Here is a 22,817-nt window from a genome sequence, read left to right as displayed (position 1 = left end):
GACTGCCAAGCCATATTCTGGTGATGGATTAGGAATATCTTCTACCTCTGAATGATATATCCTATGTAGCACGAAGTAGGGCATTTTTCTTTTTCATTTTATTTTCTTTTTCCTTTTATAATTATATATTAATATCTCTAATATTTTCAGTATTTATAATTATATGCTTATGAATTTCAACTATTTTGATCAATGAATTTTAAGAAAAGCATTCAAAATTTTGTTCCATGAGAATAATGTGATGCCTCCAAATGAACTTTATTTTTGTTTTTCTTTTCTAAAAAATTTGTGGTGAGAATTGGGTACCAACAAAATTTGGTAAAGTATTAAATTATTTTTTATTAATTATGTGAGCAAAAAAAAATTTTGATTGAGCTTACATCCACCAATTTCTCATTTAGATCTCTCGTTAAAATATAAAAGAGTAACGCTCTTTTTAGTAATATAAATATTCTTAGGTATTCTCAGATAGATAATGATAGACTTATTATCCTCCTACTACTCTTATATTACTCTATAGTATATTTGAAATTTTTATTTTCTTTTAAATATTTTTTTAACATCCTTAATCATTAAGAAAAAAATTTAAAAAAATATACAGCTTCACTAATAATCACTTTCTTAACTATTAAGTAAAAAATAAAATGAGTAGTAAATAGGTGGTAAGAAGTAATAAACCTATCATTATCCCTCTTAGATATTGTCAAACATTTCATTCTCAAACATTACTAAAGTACAAACACTTTTAAATTTCAAATATTCAATATTTTTATCTAATTTTTATCTAATCATTACAACTTTATCAAACTCACAAACAAAATAAAAAAATAATATAATTTTTTTAAATTCTAAAACAAAAATAATATTCAAATATTATATTCAAATAATTTTTTTACTTTATAATATTTTTATTCAATTTTTTCTATCTTATTTATCAAAATCTAATAAATTATTTAACTCAAATGATTTCACTATTATTTACAAATTATTTCATTTTTATTAACAGATATTTTGATATATTCTAAGGATCTAAACAGCCCTGAGACTTATTTATTCTCTTGATTAACTTTATATGTACATTTGCATAAGAGAAAAATATAATGATTTTTTCGTTGAAGGTAAACCAAGTAGTTTATATCTAGTCATAATCGGATTAGCTGTAAAATAAGTACCTGGATTTTCAGGTTTTCATAATTCGAGACCTCGTTTTTCATGCTTTTTGTAAAATGAGAAAATATATTTGTAAAATCGTGCTAATTTCAAGAAACTACAATTCAATACTAATGCTAATTTCACCATAATAAAATTAATTGTGTAATTGACACGTGTCATCCATGCACCATGTATAAGTTTTTTTTATTGGCTGGCGTGGATATTGATGCGATATGTCGACGCATGCCCCATCGTTTAGTTCTCTAACAGTAAAATAAACGAAGGTACAACGTTGAGTTTAATATTTAAATATTTAATTTTTAAATTATTTAATTTATTTTAATTTAATGTCTCGTTTATATTCATAATCTATCTTAACCCATCTTAATTTATCTCATCTCATCATTATAATTTTCTCAAATTTTCACACAAAATATAATAAATAATTCAAAATTTTCAAATTATAAAATAACTTTCTCAAATTTTCACATAAAATATAATAAATAATTTAACTTTTATTCTACTATTTACAAACCATCTCAACTCATCTATAAATCCAAATCACTCCTAAAACTTTTTTATATGTAAGACCTACGAACTTTTTCAATTCAACACATTTTTACACACGGATCCATAATCTTTTTTAATTTCTTATAAATATATCTAAATTCATTTTAATATCTAAACACATCTAATTAAACTCATCTTAAGTAAATTTTATAAATCTCACTCAACTATCTTAACTTATTATTATTCATAAAAAACTCAATTCATCTCAACATTCAAATGAAACCTAAAATTTTAAGTCTCAATTTTGCAAAAATTAAAAATTAAGGTCTCGAATTATAAAAATGTGAAAATTCAGATACTAATTTTACAATTAACTCTAATTTATTTTTAACATTTGTTATCCCTAACATCTATTTAGTCCGAGAATACTCTTACTAATCTTCTTTTTACGTGTAACAAGATTTCGGTATCATTTGCACTGCATAACGTTGTTGGTGCGAAAATACAGTTTTGAGTACAACAATTTTAAATCACGTGTAATGAATATTGTCTTAAACTTTTACTAATTAAAATTTTTTTATTTAATTTTTTTAATTAGATAGTCTAATTCAAAGATATATAGATATAACTTTAAAATAGTATTATATATACTTACAATTTTACTTATAATTTTATTTAAATAATCTTCACACCATTATCGTACGTTATAATTATCTCTTTTTTGTTAGTTTTGTTTTATAATAGAAAAAGAAAAAAAAATTGTAAGAGCTTTTATCATGACTTAGGGCCTAGAGTTCCTACGGCGGAAAGAACGAAAAATAAATGAATAAATAAAATTAATCTTAAAATATTTATAAATGTTTCAATAAATTTTATAGATTTTTGTATAGATGTAGGTCCCACATTATAATAAATTTAATTAATAAATTTAATTAATAAATTATTTATTAAAAAAATTTGGGATGGATACCATTGGTCCGTCAGCCATTCGTGGGAAGCCAAATTTGCCAAGTGGCCTCCGGTGGCCACAATCGGTCACCACATTCCATTTTTTATTTTTAAATAATCTTACTTTTTTCAGAGAATAATTTTTTAAAAAAAAAAAATTAGAGAGAAAATATATTGAGATGAGAAGTTTTGTAGATTTAGAAAGAAATTGCAAAAAAGTTTTTATTATAGATGAAAAACTCCTCCTTGGATATTCTACCCAAACATGGATAGAGATTCATAAGCGAGGCTAGATAGGGATTCAGGGTTAGTTTGAATATTTAAAATATTTTAAAATTATATAAATAGTATTAAAATAATTTGTGAATAATAATAAAATTATTTAAATTAAGATGTTGTATTGAGTTTTGGAAAATAAGAGAGAATAAAAATATTATAAAGTTAAAAAATTATTTGATTATAAATTTGTAATATTATTTTTGTTTTGAAATTTGAAAAGTTATATTAGTTTTTTATATTTTATTTAAAAGTTTGAGAAAATTATAATGAGTTTTGTATTTGGATAATCATGATTAAGTAACCATTAGATAAAAAAGTTGAGTATTTAAAATCGAAAAATATTTTGTATTTAAATGATATTTGAAAAATATATTACTAAAAGTTTTGAGGATATTCGAGAATAACGCGTTAGCCAAACAAGACAGAACAGAAAAAGAATAATATTGATTGAAGGCATGCTCTATAGGTTCAAATGCGAACATTCAAAGTATTAATATATTCTTTTATATTTTACGTTACAAATTAACAAAACCGATAACATATATTCTAACAATCAATTTCGACAAGTTAAATCCTGATTTAGATCTGATAGTCATGATCGAGAATATAAATTTTTAAAAAAATTTATTAGAAAAATTTATAAATATATAATCTTAAAAATATAACTTCAGTATTTTGTATAGTTTCATACTTTCATTTGCATGCATCTTTTATTTCTCGTCGAGCCAAGCATCTAATATTTGAATCAGAGACACGCAACCATCCGATTCCAACAAATAAATCCTATACCCAAAATCCATCTCTCAATTCGTCCGGCAGTTGCATTCCCTTGTGTTAGTAATTTGGATACCGTCAAAGGTTTGTGATTTGGTTGGCATAACTCCCAGTTTTCAAAATAGAGGTCTGAAATTCAAAACTCATCTCTCCCAAAAAAAAAAAAAAAAAGAAAAAAAAAAGAAAGTAATTTGGATACCCCATGGGTCATGGGTGGAGAGTTACAAGCAGCTAATTAACTTCACACCATTGACAGTTAACTAATTAACTTTAAGTTAATTAGCTACCCCATTAGAAAACTCTTTAAACGAGAGTTTTATGTAAGGTAGTTTAAGAGCGTGGAAAAAGTGAATGTACAAACAAATGCCTGATGGCAAAGAATGAGGTTTGCTATTCTTTATCGAAAAATCATCTTAATTGCTTGCCAATTAATAGGTCATACGTTAGTCTGATAACGACTAACCAATCAAAATTCAAAACAAATGTCAGGTCATGTATACAACATAGCATCCATCAAACTTTCAATTCTACTTGCATAAGAAATCTTGGTCATCTATTTCTTTTTCTTATCATTCTTAGGAGAATGTTATAGTATAACCCTTCTCGACTTGAGTGCCTTCGGGATTGGAGTTGTGCATACAAAATCGTTCTAAAATCTTTTATGTATGCTCTCTATATAACCTTCATGAGCCTACTTCTTATGTGAAAGCACTAAATTAACTTGCTTAAAATAAATAGTTGGCTACTATGAGAAAGATGAGTTATATAGTAAAGAATCAAGTTTGGAAGTTGGTTAATCTTCCACTTGCACGCAAATCTATTGAGAACAAATGAGTTTTAAAAATTAAGCATCAGACAGATAGATCAATTGACAAATATAAGGCCAAACTCGTGGAGAAGAGCTATACCCAAATATAGGGTATAAATTATGAAGAAATATTTTCCCTAATGGTGAGATCTGCTTCCACTCTCCTCATTCTAGCTATAGTTGCAAATTTAGATTTGAGATTTCTCTAAATGGATTTGAAAACTGTACTTCTCAAATGAGTACTAGACGAAGAGATCTATGTGAATCAACTTGTTGGTTTTGAGGTTAAGGAATAAGACTATAAAGTATGCCTGCTGAAACATTTTATTTATGGCCTTAAACAATAGTCTAGACAATAGTACTTCAAATTTCATGAGATCACTACTTCAATTGGCTTTGAGACAAGAAGACCATTGTGTGTAATGTTAAATGTACAGGAAAGAGTTTTCTGATTATATCTATGTACACGTATGCCATTTCATTAGCTAGAAATAATATGGAGATAATTGTTACCACAAAAGAGTAGTCGTCCTATACTTTTGAGATAAGGATGTAGGTGAAGCAAATTATGAACTTTGAGTTAAAATTTTAAGTGATCGGTCTAGGAAATTTTTTGGTTTGTCTCAAGAGACTTAGATTAAGAATATCTTTAGAACAATTCCATATGGATAACTCCAAACCAATACACACTTAAATTGAGATTGATTACACATTATGTCTAGAACATTGCCTTAAGAATGATGAGAAAAAGAAACAGATAACCAGAATTTCTTATGCAAGTGCAATTGAAAGTCTGATGCACACTATGTTGTAAACACGACCTGACATTCGTTTTGCAATTGGATTGGTTAGTCGTTGTCAGAGTAATCTAGGATCTGTTCATCAGTAAGTAATTTTGATGATTTTTTGAGATCTTAGTAGGATATCAGACCTCATTCTTTGCTATCAAGGTGAAGACATAAGATTGAAGGGATATAGTGATATTGATTGTGCTAGTGATAAAGATGAGCGTAAATTCACAACAGGTTACACATTTATGCTTAGTGCGGGAGTTGTATCTTAATGTAGTAAGAAACAATCATGTATTGTTTTGTCCATGATAAAGTTAGAGTACGTGTTTGTTCAACAGCTGTAGAAGAGACTGTTTAGTTCATGAAATTTTTTAAGCGCCTAGAGATTATGGCTCTTGCAGATGAAGTTATTAAGATATATAGTGATAGTATGATAACTTTGATATATGATAGGGATACCAAATACTATGGCAGAACCAAACACATTTATATTCGGTTTCACTACATTTGAGATGTTGTGCAGGGTGAGGTGATCCTACAACATATCTCTACTAACAAGGTGGTAGATGATCCTCTTACTAAGACTACTAGTAGAAATGTTGTCCAAATTCATGTTAGGAGTTTGAGACTGCATCGGATTTGATATATGTTGTATTAAGGATAACTTAGTCTTTATTGTACATTTGACACTATTAGTATCTAGTGTATCAATGAGATTATTATTTATATCTCATATTATAAGCCAATTGATACTAAGTGAGAGGCACACATTATAAAAATATCACAAGACAAAAATCAATTCACTCACATGGATAATCACCTTGACGCTTGAATAGCGAGTAAGATGAGACAAATTGATTAAGTTGGCATTTGGAAATAGAGCAAGTAAATATCTTGATGCTTTAGAATCATTCAAGATAAACTTAAAGAATGTCGCCTTAACTTGGCTAAGATGAGACTTACAAAGTCATACATGAAGTATTTGCACAACTTCATGAAGCGTAATTAAAGTGAGATGTAAGATTTTAGGTAGGCATTAGATGAGTAATTTCGCTAAGAAACTCAAGTTAGGGCGCCTAGACTAAGATTCATACGGTGTTTGAATGTGATATGCCCAATTGAGTGGAAGTTCCGCCGTGTCATACATTTCATATTATATGTGCTATAGACGACCATACGAGGGAATGACTGGATTTGTCCATACGGCATACTTCGACACTATGTGAGCCCTAATGAATCAATAGATGATCTATTAGTATACCATTGAACCTGAAACTATGTCATGAAATGAAAACTTGATGTTGTTACTTTAGCATATTTCCTTAGGGCCATAAATGATACTGTCTCGCCAAGCATCTCTAGGAAAACAGTCAAGTCTAATTGAACACACTTGAGTGTCTAGGAAATATTATTTAGATTCTTACTTGTTATTTTATGACTTGTAGCCTAAATGATTATGTCGTTTTAATTCGATATAATCATGAACATACTATATAATGTGAGGTCAATAATTGTTGAGTTATAAACTTGTGAGGGATTAAGGACTATTGACTTAGTGAGATTAAATAGTTTGGGATATAGACGAGATGTTATGAATGGTGTACTAAGTTAGTAAGATCTTGACTTAATATAGTACTCCTAGCCTTATTTTTCTCATTAGGTGGCACGCTTCATTTTTTGTATGATGAATAATTGATTGAAAGATCAGGAGAAGATTGTTAATGGCCATGACATTCATTGTGGACCAGTGAGAGATGTTAGTAGTGGTAAGATGAGCAAAAATTCGAGCTTTTGGGACTTTTGCTCTACTTGATGTTATTCGAATTAACCTTATCTAATATCCTATATATATATATTTAAATCCAAATCAAATACAAAAATACATGAGCAATTGCCCTTTAATTACCAATGCAGAAAGCCATTAATGAAGATTAATATCTTTAAAAGTTTGTCTTTAAAAGACAAGCTTCCTCCATTTATTCAAAAACCAAACGCACATAAGTTCAAGTGTGACATTTTACCATTCTAATTTAGTTATATTATTGAAACTTAATATTTACCCAAGATCTTGCGGTATACATCCAAAGATGATAATCGGTGCTAACCATTGGGCAAGCAAGCGTGCACATCGATTAAAGTTTCGTTTAGATAGTGAAATGAGATAAGATAGTTTTACATAAAAGTTAAATTTTGAATAAAATATTATTAGAATATTAGTTTTAATATTATTATTGTCTTGAAATTTGAAAATATTGAATTGTTTATTATATTTTGTATTAGAATTTGAAAAAATTATAATGATGAGATGAGAAGAAACCGTTTATATATCCAAACAGGACCTAAGAGTTTGGTGAATTTTTGTTAACTTGCCACTTGCTGATTATGGACAAAGTAGAGCGCATCGATTTTGAGTTCGTTGAATTTCTGTTAACTTACTATTTACTAATGGTTGTAAGTTTTTTACATCCAAGCATATATGAGGTGTTCTTTAGAATTTTTACGCACTACAATTGCAATGGAGAAGTTATCTCTAATGGCCACACGTCAAACTTTAGAGCAAAACATTCCCTTGGGGGAGAACTTATTCCAATTCTCAAACTCTACCTTCTTTTGCATTCTATGCGTGACAATATTGCTGGTGGTTTTACAAATTTGCATGGCATGAGTTTGTTTCCTTTTAGGGTTTTTTATTTTATTATTATTATTTTTTTTTGGCAATCATCAGACTGCATTCATTGTTATGGTTGCGAATGACTAGAATTGATGTGAATCAGAGGTATAGTTGGACCAATCTTGCTCTGAGGAGAGAGTATAGAACTCGATCTTTTGGTTAACATTCAACTAGGAAAACCGTCACGTCCATTGGCCATGGGGATTCAAGCTGGACTATTCTGGAATATTGTTTGGAAAAGTTTTTCATTTCATCTCGTCTCATTCTATCTTATTTCATTATCAAATATCATTTAAATATAAATATTTTCAAACTAATCATTACAACTTTCACAAACTTTAAAATAAATAACAAAAAATAATTCAATTTTTTTAAATTTTAAAACAAAAATTATATTCTAACAATATTTTAATTTTATAATATTTTTTATTCAACCTTTTCTCTCTACAAAATCCAATAAATACTTAATTCAAACTATCTCACTATTATTCATAAGCCGTTTTACTATTATTTATAAAATTCTCATCTCATTTTATCTCTCAATCATGCCTTTCTAATAAATGTACATTTAAGAAAGAGATGTTCAAGTGTTTCCTCGTCGTCACTACATAGCAAGCACAAATTATCATCAACACTGGCAAGGAGTATGCCTTGAGCTATTCATTCAGCATAAAAATATCCAATTAAATACAAGAGAGGAAAAGTAGAATATGTAGGGCTGAATGAGATATTCTTAAAAGTGGTAAAATTATATGGATTCTAAAGGTTTGATGTAGCTCTGCAAAGAAAGGAGATGACTACAAAGTCAATGTGGCTATTGGCTACTACCATTTTTATCTCTTAATTGGTAGAAGTAGTTCTGCTGGCCATATGGGCTAGCTGACACGCAAACGGTGTCGTATCCTTTTGTATATTAAAATGGTGACTTTGTAGCTTTTGATTTTGGACAAAGTTTTCCTCCTAAATGGGTTGAAAACCCCACTTATAAACATGATAAATTTCATGTTTTTTTCAAAGTACGTCTTAAAAAAACGTATGCTTATCACATACTCAATGGACACATGTCAACTTTTTAGAACTAGTTGGAGTAATAATCTGTCCTTTGATTTTTGTGGCCTTAGAAGACTAGTGGCTTTGACACTAACGGCATGTCAGGATGTAAGACGAGATGAAATTAATTATGATTATTTAAAAAATAAATAAAAAATCATTGCCACACTTTAGTTGTCATGGCATGACCCGCCGGAAAGGGCCACCCGTGAGTCTTAAGACCTTTAGCCACCAAGGGGCAGCCAACCACTCTGACAAAAGGAGTAGAATGTCCCATACAAAAACTACAATGCCAAGAGGGAAAGAGTAAAGAAAATGGCACTGAACCATAGGTTTGGGCTCATATTCAGGAAGGGATCGCCAAAAGCAGATTGAGTTAGTTAATCCAACAAGTAGATCGATTGGTTGTTGCTACAAACCACAACTAATAGATTACAATCAACTATTTTGGGGCATTTTATAGAAGAAATCCACTTTTATTGTATTCATTTTCTTCATTTGGAGAAGGGGAACCGTGTCATCGACATGATCAAATGAGTTTCGGAGCAATAGCGGCATGTGAACCTCAGGAGCTGCTCGGATGGCGTCATTTCTTAGTCCATCTTGTAGATTGGCACCTGGCCGGGAGTGGGGTTGGTTTAATGCATGTACGGATTTGATAGTCAGAAAGTGGTAGATTGAGAAGAAAGGAACAAAAACTATGTACGTAGCTAAGTGGAAGAAGAAAAGGAGATGGAGAATAACATGGAGGAGCTCTTGGGATTTTGGAGAAAAGTAAGAGAAACAACAATTTAGAGAGGGAGGAACTATTCATATACTCATGTTAGTTCCACTGATCAAGTGGGAATTTTTGAAGCCGGAGAGAGCAGAGAAGTAAAGCTTCTTGAATATTGTAATTCCTAGTTTTGCTGAAGGCAGGCCATGAACCCCAAGTGATGACTTTCCTACCAGATTTTATGCCAGAGTACGATATATGACACCACATTAGGGCCCAGTGGATGAACAATAACAAGTTCCTCAAAAATCTTCTCTTATTAATACAAATGTCATTGCAACAAAACCTCTTCTAAAACTTTTGTATTAATTTTATTCCGTACGTATTTTCAATTAACCCTATGCACTACTCTGAAAAGTCAATAAAAAACATTAGAAAAAAATACACACGACTTCTCAAATCTTCAAAATTCAAAACGCGAAAAAAAAATCGTATTTTTCTCTTTTACATCAATTCTTCTTCTTTTATTTTTTTTTTAATCTAATAGGATTATATTGTATTTTTTTAAAAAAATTAGGGGGTAATTTGAAGTCTTCAAAGACATATTAGGATACATTGATTTTTTTATTTTTGATTTTTTTAATATTTGAGAGGTAATTCATGTTCGGGATTGCAGTGAAAATTATAACTTATAGTTTTAGGGTTTATAGCTTATAGCTTAAGTAATAAGTTCTACTATTAAAAAGTTATTTACTATTTGGTAACTATATGTTTAAAACACTTTCAAACATGATTAGTTTATTGAGAAACAAATTAAAAAAGTATTTTCTGAGGCAGAAATGATGATTATTTAAATTTTTAAAAATTATGATCATATCTTTAAAAATTTAAAAGTTGTAATTATCTAAAAGTTATATGTGTATTTCCGTCCATTGATAGTCTTTTGAAAACTCGAATTATGTTCCACATTATACAGAAAAGTACGTTCGAGGAAAAACATCAAAACCAAAAATGTACTTTTTTAATTTATTTGAGATTAAAAGTACTTTAATAGATAACACTCAAACAACTTAATTTTTTTTTATTAAAGAGTTTTTAAGATTATTTAAATATTTTTTAAGACTTTTACCGCAACCTCAAATAGACTCGTAATAGCCAAGACTGATAGTTTGGAGTTGATTGCAAAGGATGTGGTAATTTGAGAGGATAGTATATATTTTTCTAAAAAATATTCGAAGACTTTTCTCAATTCAAACATATTTTGAAGAAAACCACCAGAGTTTTCAGGATTGCTCTAAAAAAAGACGATAGTGGAGTATTCTCACTATCATTTATTATTATTTTTCACATATTTTTTATTATTATTCACTATTATTTAATATTATATCATTACTTTTTTAATACTATTTACAAAATATTTGAAATTATCTCACTATCTAAACATATCTAAATTAACCAAATACACGGACTACAAATTACAAACCACCAAGTACAAATCCAAACTTAATATACTCAACTAGTTTTGTATATGGAAAATACTTTAACTACAAAAAGATTTTATAAAAATAAATTCATAAATTGATATAGTTTCGTATAATATGTTAGATTGTAAAATTATCTTTACTATAAAATAAATTTAACATATTACATAAAGTTAATTTAATTTATAAATTTACTTTTAATTGAATTAAGATAGGACTTCTCTTTCGCATTAGCCACTTCTTGCTACAGCCACACGTAAACCTGTCAAAATTTTGGAGGCACAAAAGAGCATGTCCATTTCCACCGGCAGATCAAAAGCTGCCGCCACCTGGACAATCAAAGGGTTATCAAATATCAAGTGACATGGCCCAATTTGGGAACCGAGGGTAAATAATATTGTTTGGAGTTAGACACCATTCGGCTAATTGGCCTCTCACTTGAATGACCCTTATTCACTTTTGCCTTTATTTTTTTAAACATTTTTTAAACTCCAAATTTTTTTTGAAAAGAAATAAAAATCACAATCTCATAAAAAAAAAAAACAATTCTTTAACTATTAAGTAAAAAAAAATCCAAAATCTATAACTTCTATCAGTGAGAGAAGCATTTTCCTTTTATCTGAGGATTGACCGGGTACTAGCTAGCATGATCAGTCCCAATATTAATTTGACGTCATTGTTTCTTTTCTTGATATAGTTATTTATTTAAAAAAATGCTATACCAAATGGTGTATTAATGGAATCTTGCATTCTTTTTTTTTTTAATATTAAAAAAAGAACAAATGCACATTTTTTATATATTTCATCAATACCATTTGGTGTACCTCGAAAGATTTATTTATTTATGGGTAATTCTATATTTATCGACAAAAACCATTGAAAACTTCTACCGATAGTATAAATTTTTTTCAAACCCCTTAACATTTAAAAAAAAAATCACAAACTCATTAAAAAATATTTTCTTAATTATTAAATAAAAAAAAACACAATCCATAAATGCTTTCGATGGAAATATCATTTTCTTTTATTTATTATTGGTTAAACATTCTTTATGGGCCTCGAAGCTGTCGCTTTCAGGTCCATCAGGGGCAGCCCACTACTTGGTATAATAAGCCTGCAGCTTCACACACATTTTTCTCACATTGCTGATTGCACTTTCTTCTTCCTCCTCTTTATGCATCTCTCTCTCTCTCTCTTCTCTTTTTGTGTTTGCTTGTGTGGAAAAGAAAAAAGATGAAAGCAAGACACAAGTTTCTCCAAGGTATGATTTGTGCGTATGTGTTTCTGTGTTTCTACTTCATACATGTGAGTGAAGTGATTTTTGCCATAGTTGATCTATTTGTATGTTTTTTCTATGAAATCTACTGTTTGGAAGATGAGAAAATGTTATGCTCACTTTTATAATCGTTGATGCAGGTCTCCTTGAGGCCTTTATCATGCATGAGTACTCAATGAAAAGTACCATCGCCATACTGAACTTCTCAAAGATTGGAATCCATGGATTGAAAGAAATCCTTACAGCAGCAATCTTTGCCAGCATTCATGAGTTTGAAAATCCAAGTTCCAATATTGTAACGTTGGCTTGCTCATGATACTTGGGTCCTATCCTATCTGAGCTTTTATATTTATCATTTTCTTTATCCAAGGTCTTATAAGGTCGATCTTCTTGACCTTGTAAGACCTTTTCATAATTTAGTAAGATCTAGCAACGTATCAATTGTTTTTATTTTGTAATTTCTCGCGAATTCTATATCATAGTCTGTTGACATAGAGTTTAGTGGTTATATTTTCCCATAACTACCTAACTCATCTCCTCCTTCCTTGTCTATCCCTCCTGAGCTATTTGAAACTTGCCCGACATGCATCTCTCCTAAATATATTGTCTCTCAGAAGATCACTTGAGAAGATCCTTGAGTTTATGCAAGAAATGGAGATCTCGATTGCAACATGGATTACAATAATTTTTATTTTCACATGTAAATGTAGAAGGATCGAAGAAAATGCTAAGAGTGATGATCCTTGAGGTAGTAGTTAGAATGTATTAATTATTTTTAAAAACACCGTACGTGTTGTTTGATTGAGAATTAATGCTAGCTAGTTGTTTGTTTTAAGTTCTGTAAAGCTAGGCCATCAATTTCAATTGCATTATTGTGTGCAGAAATATGCTTCTGCAGACATCAGTTTCGTTGTTTTATATGTTGTTGGCTGATGAGAGAGTGACGAAGAGAATAAATATTGTTCTCTCAGATCTGTGGAAAGAGTTCACCCTCGTGACTGCTGTTATGTACAAAACATCAACTGTATTATTGGAGAGCTCTCTCTCTCTCTCTCTCCGAAATATTTTTTTGTACTATGAAAGTTGTTCATGTAAAAGCTGACTACACTTGATGTGAGAAAGTGTTTTCTTCCCACGCCTCACGCACACATGCAATGAGCTCTCAGAGATTAGAAAAAGAGAAAAAAAAAAACCCCAAAAAAGAAAGAGACAAGCAGAGATCAGGAAAATCATTTCCTTATCTCTTTCACATGGTTGATTTGTTTCTTCTCTTAAACAAGACAAGTAGGGAAAACTAGAGTATCTCGTTTGTTTTTACTGAGATAAAATAAGTTGAGATAAAAATTAAAAGTTAAATAAAATATTGTTAAAATATATTTTTTTAATATTATTTTTATTTTGAGATTTGAAAAAAATTGAATTGTTTATTTTATTTTGTGTGAAAATTTAAAAAAATTATAATGATTAGATGAAATAAAATAAGATGAAAAATTTTGTAAAATTGAACGAGACCTAAATGAACGATGGTGGGTTGTACAATATTTATTGCTATAAATATGATTTTTTTTAGTAGTATTAAATTATGTAGGATCTATTTTATATGTCTATCTCGCTCACTTAAAATCGTCACCAAACACATTACTTACAAAGTTGAAGGGATCTTGATCCACAAATGTCAGTGTTCTTCTCCTGCCTTTTGCAAATAAATTAAACCTTCTTTCTTTTGAGTAATGCATTCCCTTTCTCAATTTGTTCAAGACAAACTATGGGCAGAGTCGGTGGGCAATAAGTAGTAGTGTGCATAGGGTGCATTATTTACAAGTAGGGTCAGGTTTAAGAAGTCATAACACGATTGAGTTTCACATTTCATTTAGTAAATGTGTGGCGGATAGTGATAGGGTTACTATCTTATTACTATCCTATTACTATTAATTTATTACTCAGTTCATTTCAAATTTTTTTTATCATTTTTTTAAAGTATTTTTTTAACATCCTATATCATTAAGAAAAAATCAAAAAAATATATAATTTTATTAATAATCACTTCTTTAACTATTAAGTAAAAAACAAATTAAAAAATAATCAAATATAAAATGAGTAGTAGGAAGGTAATAACCCTATAATTTTCCATATCTTAATATCTTATGTACGTACACTCCTATTGGGATAGAAACTTAAGCCATTCATTGTATCTAAAATGGGTTATGCTTAATAGTATTGTTATATGTCCTTACAATTTTATGTATAAGATCTATTTTAGCAATTTTTTTTAAAAAAATTAAAATTTCATAATTTTCAGTATATTAATATCTGACACGCAAGCAGATATTGTTATCTAAGTAAAAATTGTAAATATAAATAGTATTTGAATGAGTAATTTTGGATTGTTTTATTGATTATGCAAAATCTGATACACTAGGAGATCCTGGTGAATGTGAATGGATGATGATGATGTGAAATATAAGGTGTCCGTCCATCACAGTCACGCAATTATAGTGAACATCAAAAGTAATTCAAACATGAAAATCAAAATCAATCGGTTGATACTTATAATCAAAGACCCGATTTGCATTTTTGAGTACCAAAAGCAGTCAGAGTGGTGACTTCTTGCCCAAAATGATGATGTCCCACAAGTGGGCATTGAAAAGCTAAATGCATTTACCTTCTCTCTCTCTCTCTCTCTCTCTCTAAAATGGTAGGGAAGAGATGGAGGGAAGGAGTGCCATAATTACCCTCAATCCGAGTTGAGCTATAGTTATGCAAATTGCTAGGCAACAGGAGTAGGGGGCCCATTTTTGTCAAAATCGTTTCCATCTTTAGGTAACATGCTAACATGGCTGTTTCATTAGGTTTTTTACTTTTGCACGAATCATTCTTTTCAAGACCCTTCAAAAAGGATGGCGAATGACCTCTCAATAATGCCAAGATAGAAAAATTCAGCAATGCTACCTTCCTTTATTGGTAAAATGTGAATTTCACATGGTCAGCAAGCTGTAATTCAATGATTTATATAATAATAGAGTGTACAAATTTTACATATTAAAAAAAAAAAAATAGATAAATTTGAGATTCACGTTAAAAAAAAAAAAAAAACTCACTTTTTAATGGTGGGTTCCATTATTTTTTAAAAAAGAATGCACAAATATTGAATACGACTCGTAATTTATTTAATCATTCTCATATTTGTTATTTTTTAGCTTTCTTATATAATGCAGTCCTTGGGTTCTTTTTTATTTCTCATAGTTAGCTTAGAAGAGTGTGTATATAAAAGCCAATTGTCATTTTATAGATTTTCGCAAAACTTGGACATATATAGAAGCAGATCAGAGACAAAACTAGCAGATTTGTCCAAATATTTACATTGTGAACAGGACCACTTTTGATCGAACTGGACCTGAATTTGTCTTTCCAATCGGTACAAAGCTCAATAACATCGAATTGTCAATTTGTAACAATGATGAGCTCTGACCTATTGTTTTTTACGTCAATTCGACCGAAAAATCTGTGCTTGAGCTTATGCGTAATATATATATATAAATATATATATATATATGTAAGGGGATTTTTCCCCTTATCTCAACTTGCAGAATGACAATTAAGGAAACAAGAATAAAAGATCTAGTTCAGAACAAGTAGAGTCTCCAACCTAGTTCATGTGTAGGCTCTACTGATGCAACCTACATGAGGGAACGTGCTACAGGAGATGAGACTCGCCGACCTGGAGATCATTCGAATAGTGTCAAACTCTTAAACGTTTGTCTGTATAGTGGGCGTAATGTACGTGAAATCCTTGATCCTCTGACAGGAGGGACATCAACGGACCATCAATGACGCTAGCAAGTGGGGGAAATCGGAGAGCCACACTGCATTAATGGCACCACTACTTGAACTACACATCATATTAATGATGCCGTCGTGTAGTCACGCCGCATTAAATGATTCTGACAAAAAGAACAGTATGAAAGACACAGACTCCACGAGACCTGTCCTCCAGACTTATGGTATAAATAGCAAGTTTCAAGTACAAGAAAACTCTCTTTGATCCTTATATTTTCTCACTTATTTATAAACTTCTAAGAAAATTTATTAACTTTAGCATCGGAGACTCCCCGATCCCAAGGCCGTCCTCTCTCAATTGCCTTCATTCCTATCTTTTGTTGGCCTAAGATCTGAAGATCTGAATTACTGAAACCAAGATCAAAAGCGTGTGAAACACGACGTTAACTATATATATATATATATTATATTATTTGTGCGAGCTTAGTAGTCACAAGTTTCGAAAAAAATAACAACTTCTTCAAAAGAAAAACTTGCTTCTTCACCGATTTTACTTTTTTTTGAAATGCTTGCACGCGCTAAACTTTATATATAACATTGTTTATAAAGATATTCAAAAGTGCATTTTTGTGTTTACTTTTGGTGTAATTAATTTATACATATAAAGTGATTCATGTAATTAAAATTATTGTCATTTAAAAGGACCAAGTTTTTCATGGTCACTGAAAAAGTGGTACACATAGATGCAAAAAAGGGTTTGGTCTTTTTATTTTGAGCACAAGTTAAAGACTAAAACCAATATGCCCCTTTTAACACCTCTTTAAGGGTTTGGTCTCTTCCTGCACTTCTTTTGTGTCAAAACAAACCAAACCTAAGGTCCTAAGGTATGCACAAGAAAATGCCTCTTATGTGTGCTTGTAAGAGCATTATTCCTTTTGCTAATTAATTCAATACAGGTATTTTTAAAACAAATGAGATAAATATTTACAAATACTGATATTTGACTAATCCAATGTCAATACTCTAAAGTAACAACTGGCATTCGTATTTAGGCCCCAGTTAAAAATGGTCATTGATTTTTAAAAGTTGTTCTTTACCGCTTTGGTTTTTGGATCCGGAAATGAAATGATCCCTCCATTACTATTGCCTTGAATAACTAATAACTAGAAAAACAATGCAGACAGGTGATATAGGCTTCGTTTGGTTCTTAAATCAATCTTAATTCATCTCAACTCATCGTTACAACTTTTTCAAATTTCAATACAAAATATAATAAATAATTCAATTTTTTTAAATTTTAATATAATAATAATAATATTAAAAAATAATATTCTAACAATATTTTATCATCTCAACTCAATTCAACTCAACTCAATTCAACATCCAAACAAACACAGCTAAAAGGAAAAAAAAATAAACCAACATCAATACACTTTACATATAAAAATACTTAAAAAATCCAACAACTTTTTAAAACCCCAAAACAGGAAAATTACTAAATTAGGAACAAAAAAAGAAAAAAGAAGAAGAAGATAGAGACAAAAAATAAACAAGCGTAAATTTAAAATAAATACAACATATTAAAAGCAAAAACATAAATAAAATCTTTAAGAAAATCTATAAATAACATAAAGAAAACATAAAATATAGAAATCCAAGAAATAGAAATCAAATAATTAAAACCTGAAATTAGAAAGTCACAAAATCAAAAAATAAAAAGGCCAAAATATAAAAAATCAAAATATTAAAAATCAAAAAATTTTAAAAAAAAATTATAGGTGGGCAGAGCCGCAAAAAGAAGGCGTTTCGCCGCAATTCCTTCCACCACGTAGGATGCAAGGAGATTCTGTTTCTATTGCTCCACAAGGCTCTCCCAACCATTACAGGTGGGAGGGGACAGTCGCCACCCAATACACGCCGCCGCCGCCGCCCTCCTCATACAAAAATTGCTAATTCAAAATTTTGAAAATTAATAGAAAAAAAAAATTAAAGGTGTTTTATAAGATAGATTCTGTAAAAAAATCCACTTAGGCCCCCACTCCTAAATTTTATTTTTATAGCTTTGCCCCTCAACATGAGATTTCTGATTCTGCCCTTTGTGCAAACCCACCACCCAAGATGGTGTCTTTCCTATACAAATTAGTAATGTTTAGCAAATTCCGTAAGGTACGTAAGAGATTATATCATTTAGAAGTAATCATCAAACCAAAAAAAAAAAATTATAATATTCAAATAATTAGTTTAAATTTTATTTTACAACCAATCAATATAATAGTGTCATTTCATAAAAATGGCTATTTTTTTCCTGATTTTTAAATTTTCATAACTGCTCTTCTAAACTTGTTATAAAAAAATGCATGTATAAATACAGAAGAATACTGAATATAACCTTAAGGTTTGAAAGCCCTCTGCACTCCCTTTAAAAAAAAAATTGGGTCTAGTATTAAAAAGTAAGTTTTTTTATATGTGGGTCACGGATGCATCTATTTTTTTTTTTTAAAAATGAGTGCATTAAACTTGTACGCTTTAAAATTGTACAAATCATTTTCCAAATAAACAAAAAGATGTGATAGTATTATCTTGTCTTCCGAATGATTAGGATATTATTAAAAAAAAAAAAAAGAAGAAGAAGAAGAAGAGGAAGAAGAAGAAGAGCCTCTCTTGCTCTCATGTTCGGTGCAAGAACAATATCCCATTCCATTATAATTTATTTCAAATTTCCACCCTTTGTTTATTGGGTCTAGATAAGAAAGGCCACACAGCTAAGCTGCTGTAAGGCTAAGCCACTTGATCAACAGACCCATGAAGTTATGAATCATAAGTCCAGTAAGATAGGGTTAGGTCTTCGGCATTAACCCATTACCTTTAAAGAGTGGGAATGGACTGCCAATGCAGCTTCTATCTCTCTGGCCATGACCATAAGGCCCCAACTCGTTGCGGCATGCTCGATTTGAGTCATAGCAAATGACTCCGAGTGGAACAGCCCGTCACCATAACCTTACCAAGATGCTAGTATGCAAACTAGGCTTCCAAGACTTTGATTCACAAATTTTACTAAGATAAGTCATTTCAAACCTGTAACCTTGGGCAAGGGAGAGAAGAACGATCTCCTAGTCTTTGCCAACTGGGCTACCACGTTGGTGGTTTCTCAAGCTTGTCATTGGGTAGTTTCTTTGTTTTAGTTTGCTTTGCTTTTGTCTTTATCTTTTTCCTTTCTCTCTCTTGTGCTGCTTTAAATGATCGGGGTTTGAAGTTTTGGTTAGGAAAATTTGGTACTTTGTCCCAATTGAAATTAGCTACTTGTCATGTCTTTTTGTTATAATTTTTGACGTAGGAATAATCCACTGTGATATAACAAATTTAGAATAAGACCCTTCTTGGTAGAGATCTCATCTCATGATCCAACCCCAAGTAATTACTCCCTTATTTTACAGGACTTATTGTGACAAGACTAATTGCAAACTCAATCAAAGTACCAACCCCAAGTCAGTACTCTCTTAGTTGCTGATCATGAATTAATGATTTTGCTAAATGTGTTTTTTTTCCTAGTGTACATGTAGCTAATACAAATACAATGGGACATAAACCTTGTACTTAATTCATGATCACGTCCAATGATTGACACCCAAGTCATCAGAAAGGTTTTGTTTTTGTTTTTTTAAGAGAACAAGGTGGAAGAAGGAAAGAATGCTGATACCTATGACCCATGACATTGCACTTTGCTTCAAAAGCTACCAAAACTAGCCAACACATTACACCCCCGGCCAGCTATCAGAAACCTATACTTTGCATCCCTCATTAACATCGACTGTCAAAATGTGCTACGTACATTAATATATATTTTTCGCTCATCTTAATAACCATAAATATTGAACTGGGATACACATTATAAACTTTTTTTAATTTAACGGTACAATGAGAATATAATCTTGATAGAATGGGTTGCAAAGTATAATTTTCCCGATTTCATGTGATACGAATTATCGATATATATATATATATATATATATATATATAGCTTGGTTATTATCATAATTATAACGTCGTTTGTCATTATGAAATTTCTCCCATCTCTATACAATGCATTGTTTTTTATCGGGTTGGACTTTGGAGTACTGAAAACACTACAAAAAAACTGTTTATTTACTGTTAGTCATTTCCTATTAAAATGATTATTTTTTGTTAAAATGAATCTATTTTTATCGCAAATAATTCGTCATAACTATATATATATATATATATATATATATTTTTGTAATGAAAGCTAGGAATAGTTATTGATACTTATTGATGTGAAACATACTATCAAGATAGGTCGATGTAATAATCCTTTGATTTAACTTAAAATAGATATTTCTTATGTAATGCATAATATATGTGGTGTTTTAGTTATTTTACTCGTTAATCTTATAATTTTTATTGACAGAATATTACTTAGATATCGATTGTTGGTATATTTCTGATCACTGGTGAATGTTAACAGTATGCCCAGGTAACCATCTCCTCTCACCTGGTGGTCCTTGGTGGCGATATGCTTGAAATGCTCATTCATGCATTTGCTTAATGATAAATGACTAAAACAAATGAGGCAATGATTTACATGGTTTGGCACTGAAGTCTACGTACATTTACAGGTCTTGTGTATAAAATTCACTATAAATCAAGGTTGACACATGCTCTCCATCCTCACTCTAAACTCTCTACTATTATTCTTATAAAGTTTTCTCTAGCCAAGGTAGTCTTGGAGCTCTCTGGTTCTTTTCTCCTCCAGAAGTACTCGATCCTCACTCTTAAAGGAAGCAATTATCCGGAAGCATGTCCTACTTAAATTAGTTCCTTCCCCTTTCTTTATCATATTTTGTCCTCCGGCTTTATGTCTATATTCTATTAACTCCTTGTCTTTGTCAAATCTTTTCTTCCTCCCTTCCCTCCTAGCATAGTGGATTTTAATCTTCTATAGGCTTTCAATGGCTCCCTTCCCTCCTAGTATATATAGTGAACTAACTCTTCCTATTTGTCCGATGTATTAAAATAAAATTATTGTGTAGTGCTAGTTGTTAAAGCTGATGAGACAGACTTGAATTGGGCTTCGCCAAGACATTGTTTGCTGTGGTAAAACAAAATACTTGAGGACAAACACGATTACGAGAATAAGGCCTCGTTTGGGGCCTTAGATGAAACACAAACCATCACAGATGGTTTGTAATTGTTACGACCAAAGTGATGTGCATCCAAACAAAATGAGAGTCATTTCAACTCATCACACCTCAATTTATCTGTCCTGCATCTTCCCTTGATTGAGTACTGTATCTTGATGAGACATAAAGACTGGTGTCTGAGCACTGGCCAAGCTGACAGCCCCGGTACATTTATATCCCTTCCCTATACGAGCCATCTTTCCTTCATCTTCTCAGAACTTCTCACCAATGGCAAAACAGTTGCAGATTTTATAGGTATTCCAGTATGTCTGTGACTTTAGAGAAAAGAAAGAATGAAATGTTCGTTCTTGTAATATATATAATCACAACTCAGAGTTACAAACTCTTTTTTGTTTCTTGCCTTTTACCTGAATTTCTAGGGATACCTTAGGGTTGATGCTGTGCTTGGGTTTGCTACTGTTAGGGTAGGTTTGGAGGGTGAGATGAGAATTTTGTGTTTTGTTTTGAAGTTTAAAATATTAAATTTTAATATTATTATTGTTTTGGGATTTGAAAAATGTGTATTGGGATTTAAAAAAGTTGAATTGTTTATTATATTTTATATGGGGATTTGAAAAAGGTGTAATGATGAGATGAGATGAGATGAGAATTTTGTGTTTTGTTTTTGGCCCCAAACCTGCCCTTAGTGACTGGTACTTCGCGGCAGTTTCTTAATTGGTCTCGCGATAGAGAGAGACGTCGAGAGAGAGCTTAATAAAAAAAATAGAGAAAAATCGAGAGAGAGACCTGTGAATAGAGAGAACTCGAGAGAGAGAAACCGAGAAAAGGAGAAATTTTTCATTAATAAAAAATATATTAATCTATTAAAAACACTTCTCAATAGAGACCATGATATCATTTTCTTAAACTTTTATAAAGTTAAAATCATATCTTCTCACTTCTACGCCTAAATATATTTTACAACGAGATTTACATGCTTTTACAAAACCAACTCAAACATTTTTAACTCAAATTCATCTCACTTCTATTCACATAAATCTCATAGTTTCTCGATTGATATCACTACCCACGCATCCCCTAAAACAGTAATAGAAAACATGCCGCTCATATTAGGGATTGTTTGGAAGATGAGTTCATCCCACCATGGATGGCTCAATATAAATTGAAGTCTAAGGTGAAACTTAAGTGAATCATTTGTATTATATGAAATATTTTCAAAATTTTTCATAAAATGAAATTTTATTTAAAATTTATAAATAAAGTTTTTTTGAATTTATATCTAATATAATAACTTAAAATGAGGCTTCAATTTAGTAAGATTTTAAAAAATTTATTTAAAAATATAAATCATTCATTATATTAAACATTAAATTTAGTAATACGGAGCCTTGCCACGTTGAAAAGTATAAAAATATAAACACCTCAT

At 30.4% G+C, this 22,817-nt stretch overlaps 1 long non-coding RNA gene across 1 annotated transcript; it reads left to right on the top strand.

Annotated features, from left to right (window-relative positions):
- The first annotated feature begins 12,318 nt into the window (after window positions 1-12,318).
- Window positions 12,319-13,373, top strand: LOC108994748. Its single transcript, XR_001996753.2, has 2 exons — window positions 12,319-12,440; window positions 12,596-13,373. It is a non-coding gene; the product is annotated as an uncharacterized LOC108994748 (long non-coding RNA).
- The last annotated feature ends 9,444 nt before the right edge of the window (window positions 13,374-22,817 follow it).

The sequence above is a fragment of the Juglans regia genome, chromosome 12 (assembly GCF_001411555.2).
Source record: "Juglans regia cultivar Chandler chromosome 12, Walnut 2.0, whole genome shotgun sequence".
Lineage (NCBI taxonomy): Eukaryota > Viridiplantae > Streptophyta > Magnoliopsida > Fagales > Juglandaceae > Juglans > Juglans regia.
This window is presented reverse-complemented; position numbering and strand designations above follow the sequence as displayed.